The 9,180-nt window shown below is 42.5% G+C and overlaps 1 pseudogene; it reads left to right on the forward strand.

Moving 5' to 3' along the window:
- The first annotated feature begins 1,056 nt into the window (after positions 1–1,056).
- Positions 1,057–2,229, forward strand: LOC128125696 (Y-box-binding protein 1-like; annotated as a pseudogene).
- Positions 2,230–9,180: the final 6,951 nt, after the last annotated feature.

A 9,180-nucleotide genomic window follows, 5' to 3' on the forward strand; every position in this document is an offset into this window, starting at 1 on the left:
TTAATGGCTATTGCTTTCAGATCATATTACATCTATTTTATAATGCTTGGTTTAATCAAATCTCTATCAGCAAGTGGCTAAAGTAGTACTTCAGTTAAAATAGCAAAAAATGAGAAACTCATGAGGACAATTTGACAATGGATTAAATGTAAAACATTTCACAGAGAAAGCAGACCTGGGTCACATACCTGTTTGCTGATTCGTTCACTGGATTCAAAGCTGTGCGAGATTTAACAAAAACGTCTACCTCTTTGACTTGTATTTTAGGTATCTAGCACTAAATTGTTGGCTGATAAAATGAATGAATTAAAATATTCATATATGTAAGTCCAATGTTTTAATTACTACACATCTGCCCTGACTTTTTTCTTTGATATGGCATTCACACAATACAGTCATTAGCAATTCATAAAGCACTCTTTCTTTATTCACTGTTTTCTGAATGCAATTAGTATTTTACTGGGCTTGAGTAGCTGTTGCAAAGTTAAAGCATTATAGTGAATTATGCGATATGTTTCTAAAAGCAGCAATCACAACATGTGATAAATATGTGTAAACCTAAAAGCAAATGAAGTGTGAAAGTGGCTGATATCTTAGCAGAGAGAGACTGTGCTCCACACCTCCCCAAGTCATCAGTCAGCCTTCAGGCTTGCTCATAACATTTGAAGGCTGTAGACAAACCCAAGGATGCTGCAGGCCTCCAGGTCTAATGCATTTCTCCTGTTTCATTAAAGACAATTTCTCTGAACAATCAATAATTTTATCCCTGGTAAATAAAGTATTTGTGGGTTATTTTTTATTGTTTGTAAATAATGCCTGGTTGAACCAATGATTTTTGGAAAACATTTACAGCTTTTCTGCAAGTCCCCACTTCAATGCACATACGTAGTAGAAGTAGAACAATATAAGATGTGGGCTTCTAGTTCGATCGGTAGCGGGAGCTGAGAGCGGACCCCAGAGAGCCCTGAGAGCCCCACCGCCGCCGGCCTAGTCACCATCACACCCCGGGAGGAGCCGCAGCCGTCGCCGCCGGCCCCAGTCACCACCACCGCAACCATGAGCAGCCAGGCCGAGACCCAGCAGCCGCCCGCCGTCCCCGCCGCCGCCTTCAGCGCCGCCGACACCAAGCCGGGCTCCACCCGCAACGGCGGCCCGGGCGGCCTCACAACGGCAGCGCCCGCCTGCCGGGACAAGAAGGTCATCGCAACGAAGGTTTTGGGAACAGTAAAATGGTTCAATGTAAGGAATGGATACGGTTTCATCAACAGGAATGACACCAAGGAAGACGTATTTGTACACCAGACTGCCATAAAGAAGAATAACCCCAAAGTACCTTCGCAGTGTAGGAGATGGAGAGACTGTGGAGTTTGATGTTGTTGAAGGAGAAAAGGGTGCGGAGGCAGCAAATGTTACAGGACCTGGTGGAGTTCCAGTTCATGGCAGTAAATACGCAGCAGACCGTAACCATTATAGACGCTATCCACGTCGTAGGGGTCCTCCACGCAATTACCAGCAAAATTACCAGAATAGTGAAAGTGGGGAAAAGAACGAGGGATCGGAAAGCGCTCCTGAAGGCCAAGCCCAACAATGCCGGCCCTATCGCAGGCGAAGGTTCCCACCTTACTACTTGAGGAGACCCTAGGGGCGTCGACCACAGTATTCCAACCCTCCTGTGCAAGAAGTGATGGAGGGTGCTGACAACCAGGGTGCCCGAGAGCAAGGTAGACCAGTGAGACAGAATATGTATCGGGGTTACAGACCACGATTCCGCAGGGGCCCTCCTCGCCAAAGACAGCCTAGAGAGGATGGCAATGAGGAAAATCAAGGAGACGAGACCCAAGGTCAGCAGCCACCTCAACGTCGGTACCGCTGCAACTTCAATTACCGACGCAGATGCCCAGAGAACCCTAAACCACAAGATGGCAAAGAGACAAAAGCAGCCGATTCACCAGCTGAGAATTCGTCCGCTCCCGAGGCTGAGCAGGGCGTGGCTGAGTAAATGCCGGCTTACCATCTCTACCATCATCCGGTTTGGTCATCCAACAAGAAGAAATGATATGAAATTCCAGCAATAAGAAATGAACAAAGATTGGAGCTGAAGACCTTAAGTGCTTGCTTTTTGCCTGTTGACCAGGTACACTAGAACTATCTGCATTATCTATGCAGCATGGGGTTTTTATTATTTTTACCTACAGGTGTCTCTTTTTGGTAATGACAAATGTGGTGTTTTTTTTTGGTTTTTTTTTTGTTTGTTTGTTTGTTTGTTTTTTAAAAAGCTCTGGTTTTTCTCAATACACCTTTAATGGTTTTTAAATTGTTTCATATCTGGTCAAGTTGAGATTTTTAAGAACTTCATTTTTAATTTGTAATAAAAGTTTACAACTTGATTTTTTCAAAAAAAAAAAGTCAACAAACTGCAAGCACCTGTTAATAAAGGTCTTAAATAATAATAATAATAAAAAGATGTGGGCTTCTGTGAAAGACACATTAAAGGTGAAACATGGCTAATCTTTAACCATTCTGTTCAAATACTTTCTATCCTGCCACCTAGCCTGCATACTTGTAGCTTGCTTTATTTGTATGGTCCATGCCATGAAATCTAGTCCTCGGGGAGGAGGCTTTCAGGTCAAGCTCCAGTTCTGGGGCCTCTGGACCCTGTTTCTGCAATGCATGGTGTCTTCAGCAACAGGGACTTCCCTTCTGCCTCTGGGGCATAACCAAAGGCCACAGCAATATTCTCGACCCTTTTGCAAGTCTCTTGGACCACCTGGACCCACAACTTAAAGAGTTCTTCTCATGCCTGGGGTTGGGGGTTTTGTTAGCTATTCATTGACTCTTGGAGGGAACATTGTCAGCCCAGATGGGAAAAGTTTATTTAAACTATATATGTGTATTTATCCATGTACTTACGTGTATTATAGGCTGGGAGTAGATAGTTAATAGTGTAATTCTTTGTTATGATTTTATCAGAGATCCTTCCTATTATTCTTCTATATTTATCTCCCTCCTCCTCCCTAAAGAACCCCTCCCCCATAAGATAATTTATAACCTGGTATTCCCTCTCTCTTGCTCCTCCCACCCCTCTCCTTGGGCAATGGTCCTGTTTTCCTTTCCTGGTTTTTGCAGTTGCTCCAGGCTGTGTACTCACGTCTGAAGATTGGGAGCTAGGAGCCTCCAATGAGAGAACATACAGTGGTTTTTCTCTTTTCTTTCTGGGTCTGAGTTACCTCACTCAGTATCATTTTCTAATTCTATCCATTACCCTGCAAATTTTTACTATTTCATTTTTCTTTATATCTGACTATCATTCCATAGTGTACATGTACCACATTTCATTATCCATTTACTAGTTGGTGTATACTTGGGTTGTTTCCGTTCTCTAACTATTGTGAATACCAAATGATCAGCCCTGAAAACATGCATACAAGTAACATTATACAGAGTGAGCAGGTTGTATTTTTGTATTTAGGAATATGAGGGGGTGTGTGCATACAAGTGTATGTAAGCATATCTATAAATGTGTATAACAATAAAAAAGAGGCCATGAATTTTAAAGAGATCAGGGTGGAGTATGTAGGTGATTTCTAAGTGGGGGGAGGGAAGGGAAGGAATGAAGTCCTTATAGTAATTATATTATAATTTCAAAAAAGAAAAGAAATATTTAAGTAAAGAAAGTAGTAAAGTGTCCAGTATATTCTGTAAAAGCTAGAGGAGCCATGCCTTTTTCTCCTTCACATCACCCACTATAAAAAAAGAGAAAGAAGCCATTTACTATGCTGTTTGGAAGCCAAGTCCAGTGTAACCAAGGGAGCATTTGAAAAGCCTTGTAGGGCTTGCAGAACCACTCTGATAAGAACCAAAATGAAAGGAATGGAAGAATGAGTTTGGCCAAATAAATACTAATTTTCTTACAACTTTACCTGTGATCTGAGTAACTTCGTTATATTATAAACTCCAGCTAATTTTTTTTATTTGCTTAGATTAACTAGTGACTAAGGAACAGTCACCATGTGTTTCACAGTAGTTATGCAGTTAAGTCAATGTAGCTTGAGTTTTCCTGCCTGGCCCACAGTCAGGACAAATCTCTCTCACCTGCCAGTCCCACAGCCACTCAGACCCAACCAAGTAAACACAGAGACTTGTATTGGTTACAAACTGTATGGCCGTGGCAGGCTTCTTGCTAACTGTTCTTACAGCTTAAATTAATCCATTTCTATAAATCTATGCCTTGCCACATGGCTCGTGGCTTACCGGCACCTTCACATGCTGTTTGTCATCATGGCGGCTGGCAGTGTCTCTCTGACTCAGCCTTCCACTTCCCAGCTTTATTCTCCTCCTTGTCCCGCCTATACTTCCTGCCTAGCCAATGGCCAATCAGTGTTTTATTTATTGACTAATTAGCAACACATTTTCCATACAGAACATCCCACAGCACTTCCCCCTTTTTTTTTCAAAAAGGAAGGTTTTAACCTTAACAAAGTAAAATTACATATAATTTGGGAATTTGGGCGTAGCTTCTCTTACTACTTCCTGCTGGAGGGGGGCGCTGTATCTTATGGGGATACAAAGAAAATTTTAGAATTATAGAATAGACCATGAGGGTGTATCATCTGAGCCAGTTGCTTTCAAACCATTCTGGATGTTGGATCATCTGGACCTTGGTGTCATCGGAGACCTTTCAGGGGGTCTTGGCTGGTCAAACCTGATGTATCTTAATCTTGAACAAATCCATAGCCTCTTGCTTTCTGTGGGAACAAAAACAGAGTCTCCTTTCCAAAGTAACATATCCTTATATTCAAATTTTGAAGTCAAGGTACCTTTAAAATATACATTTTGGCATAACTCAACAGCTTTTACAATCAAATGTTTTTCTGCAGTTACAAGTCCCAAAGACAACACAATGCAGATTCTCTGTGTAATATCCATTTTTACATGGCTTATATTTTATACTACCTTTACTGTCTCTTTAAAGACTTTATTTTTTAAAACTATGTATTTGTTTCTATAACTCTATATATCATCTTTTTTGTCTCTTTCAAGCCTACGCATCTTTTACACATATTGTAAACTATTACATCTGAATCTGTCTTATTGTGAATCTATTGCTTTAAACTGCAGCAGCTGTGGCTGCTGGCTCCACCCACCTCAGCTTCCCAACGTGGCATTTTCCACCAGCTCTGGGAGCTATCGTGGGTCTCTATGCTTTTATCCAAGCAGCGTATAGCCCAGAAACCTCTTTGTTTTGTACCTGCAAAGGCTAAATCCACCACGCAGCTTAATGTGCCACTTGCAGAGGACTCATTCCCGCCATACTGCAGGTCGAGCGCACATGCTAGGAACCCACCAGTAGCTCAAACTGGCAGCTGCCGCTCATTTGAGAGAGACAATTAGGAAGCTGTTTTTAACTCCGTTTTAGAATCTTTTCTCAGGTTTTAGGTGGAAACTCTTGCCACCACGTTGGACGCCATTTGTAGCTTGAGTTTTCCTGCCTGGCCCACAGTCAGGACAAATCTCTCTCACCTGCCAGTCCCACAGCCACTCAGACCCAACCAAGTAAACACAGAGACTTGTATTGGTTACAAACTGTATGGCCGTGGCAGGCTTCTTGCTAACTGTTCTTACAGCTTAAATTAATCCATTTCTATAAATCTATGCCTTGCCACATGGCTCGTGGCTTACCGGCACCTTCACATGCTGTTTGTCATCATGGCGGCTGGCAGTGTCTCTCTGACTCAGCCTTCCACTTCCCAGCTTTATTCTCCTCCTTGTCCCGCCTATACTTCCTGCCTAGCCAATGGCCAATCAGTGTTTTATTTATTGACTAATTAGCAACACATTTTCCATACAGAACATCCCACAGCAAGTCAACCCAAACACTAACACTACCTAGAGTGACAGGAACACTCCTGTGTGTCCTTTCAAAGAGTGAAGGGGTGTATGCACTTTCATTGCTCACACACGTTGATTCTGTGATTTGAGGCAAGCCTCCCCAGGAAAGTGTTTTGTACAGTCAGAGCTAAGGTTTCCAAGGAGCAGCTAGGTGAGCCCAAGATCCACATCATTTTCATACAGAACGGAAAGTTTTCCTGCCCTAGTGAAATCTTACATAAGCCATTTCCCCTGAGATCCAATTCTCAGTGGGATTTTTATTTTGCTCTTGCCTGGTCTGTTCCCTAAAGATTAGCTGTCCCTTCTACCCAAGATCTGTTTTCTGTTTTGCAGATTCATTGCACAGTCAAAATTAGCAGGAAATTCACAAACCTCCCCTTCCTGGGTACTCTTTAGTGCTCACATTGGAAATGGGTTACCTCCAAACGTACTGTGTAGCAAACCTTTCACCACTCTGCGTAGGGACCTACTTCAAAAGAAGACAGCTGCTCTCTCATATTTCAGAGAATGTTCTAGGAGAGGGAGTGATTATAGGACTTCCACCTTGAAATTTGTGGTCCAGACTTATAATTCTGGTGTGCACGCACGGGCGTGTGTGTGTGTGTGTGTGTGTGTGTGTGTGTGTGTGTGTGTGTGTGTATGTGTGTACTGTTATTCTGTCTTCTCTTCCTTGAGTATATTTAGCCTGTGTTACGGCTTGAATGTGAAATGCTTCCGACTGGACCACATATCTGAACACCCAGTTCCCAGTTAGTGGTGCTGTTTTGGGAAGTTGTGTGACCTGATTAGTGTAGGGATCACTGGGCATGGACTCTGATCTCCCTGCTTCTGTTGGCCACCACTTGAGGTCACATCATACCAGCCCCATTAGGATGGACTCTACCCTCTGAGCCAAAATAAAGCCTTCCTCCCTCAAGTTGCTTATGGCAGGTGTTTTGTTATCAGGGCACAGAAGTAATCAATGCATTCTGTATGGTTGCAAGTCTTTTCAACTTGTCAAATTGGAGAATGTGCTATCTTTTCTTAATGGGGGCCCTCTGATACTAAGTCTAGGAAAATAGTCTGGTTATAATTATAGACCTGTGACCAATAAATAGATGGTATTTTATGGCACTGTGGCTTGGCCACAATATGCCTTGGGGTTTGTGCTGTGGATATCGCTCTGTATAAATAAAATGCTGATTGGTCAGGAGCCAGGCAGGAAGTATAGGCGGGACAAGCAGAGAAGAGAATTCTGGGAACAGGAAGGCTGAGAGAGAAGACGCTGCCAGCCGCCACCATGAGTAGCAACATGTAAGATACCAGTAAGCCACGAGCCATGTGGCAAGGTATAGATGTATAGAAATGGGTTAATTTAGGATGTAAGAACTAGATAACTAGAAGCCTGAGCCACTAGGCCAAACAGTTTAAATAATATAAGCATCTGTGTGTTTATTTTATAAGTGGGCTGCGGGACTACCGGGGTTTGGCTGCCGGGGTTTGGTGGGAGCTGGAGAGAAACTCTCCAGCTACAGGTTTGAGAAAGGTTGACTTAATTATTATAGCATGTTTAATTATATTTTTATTGTAAGAGAAAAAGATTACATAATCCCCTTAAGTGTATTCTTTTATGATACTGTATGGTGATATGGGAAGACTGTGTTGAATCCTCTGATGGTTCAGAAGCCAAACAAGAACCGTTCTGTATTCTCTCAAAGAAAGTCTGGAGAGGAGGGAGACAATGACACAAACTGGGGCCCAAATAAAGCAGATGGGAAGCCTCTACTAAACAGTTACCCCCATCCATTCTGGTAGGATTGAGACTGAGGCTCCTCCAAACAAAATCTCAATGAAGTAGAAGAGGTCTTGTAAAATGCCTATTGAGACTCTCAAATGTAGAGAGAAAACTTACCAAGCTTTACCACTATCATACAGCTGTAGAGCCAGGAAGACCAGATTATTGAAATATGATAAATATGACTGTCAAGGCGAAGTACCCCAGATAAATGAAAGAGGTGATGAACAGCTGATATTGACCACAGAATGAATGAGCTTATTTTAGCTAATAGCTGCCGCATATAAAGTTTTTCACAGCAAAGAATAATGCCTAAAGCCAGAAGTCAAGTGGCAATGGCTTCCTTTGTCCTGGCATCTGGAGGAAAAGGAAGAGGACCTGGGCAAAAGGTGAGCATGGACCAGGTAAAAATCAGTGCACTGTAAAGAAGTGTTGGTCCAGTGTCTCACAATAATGGGAGACACACCATCAAAGTCTATTAAACCAGAAGCAAACTTTGTTTCAGAAAAATAAAAAAGTAAAAATTAAAAAACAAAACACCGCGGAGCACAAAAAGCTTATCAGCTAGCTGAGACCACAGCCAATGTTGGAATTCTGGGGCTGTGGCAGTGAAGGCGGGTACTAGCCCCCTTTTATAGTATCAGGCACAGGGTGCATGCTAGGAGTCATGTAGAAATAACTATTAAAAGTTAACTTTGGTCCAGGCAGTTGTTGCTATAAGGGATGAGGGGGTTAAAAGTTAACCCCTGGTTGTTGACAGGGGAGCTGGCTGTAAAGCAGACAGCCATTGTTAGCAGTTAACCCTTAGAGCTGATAATTGTCAGTTTTCATCTCTTAAGCTTATAATTTTATATTTCTATATTCCTGGACCCTTCAGAAGATGGCCTTTAGGACAGCTATGTTTTGTAGTTTCCCTCTGAATTGAAACACTCCCTCATAGAGAAAAGAGGGACATTCAGAAGACTCAGAAGCCAACACAACTTAACAAGGTTCAGGAAACTCTGATGCTTGGAGATTAGAGAGGCCTGTCTCTGAGGTTACATAAGTTCCCTAGTGGTACTGATGGCAGATCATGCAGTGAGGCTCACAGAAGCAGCCTTTGTAAGTCATCACCCACGCTGAGAGTGTGCCTTTGAGTCATCCACAATCCAGTAAGTAAGCCCGATAACCTCAACAGCTCTCTTTGTAGACTCGAGTGGAATCATTTCTTTGGTCTGCTGGTAGTGCCTTATTTGGTATGAGTACAAGTTTATTTCTCTCCAGAAAAAGTTACCAAACAGATTGCCTTCACACTCCCCAAACAATGGGAAATTCTCAATAAAAGACTTGTTCTCTAAATGTTGGGGATGGAAGATGGCTTTGATGAGGATTGGGAGGCCTTGGGACTTCTACAGATTTGATCCAACCTATTTAAATTTCCCCCAGGATTCTTGTGGGGACCTCAAAATGGGTCCTTTCAATAGTTTTTGGAATGTCAGCCAGATGATATCACTTTAAAATGTAGCTGTATTCTGTAG

This window comes from Peromyscus californicus, unplaced genomic scaffold (genome assembly GCF_007827085.1).
Source record: "Peromyscus californicus insignis strain IS unplaced genomic scaffold, ASM782708v3 Scaffold_4__1_contigs__length_199733344, whole genome shotgun sequence".
NCBI lineage: Eukaryota > Metazoa > Chordata > Mammalia > Rodentia > Cricetidae > Peromyscus > Peromyscus californicus.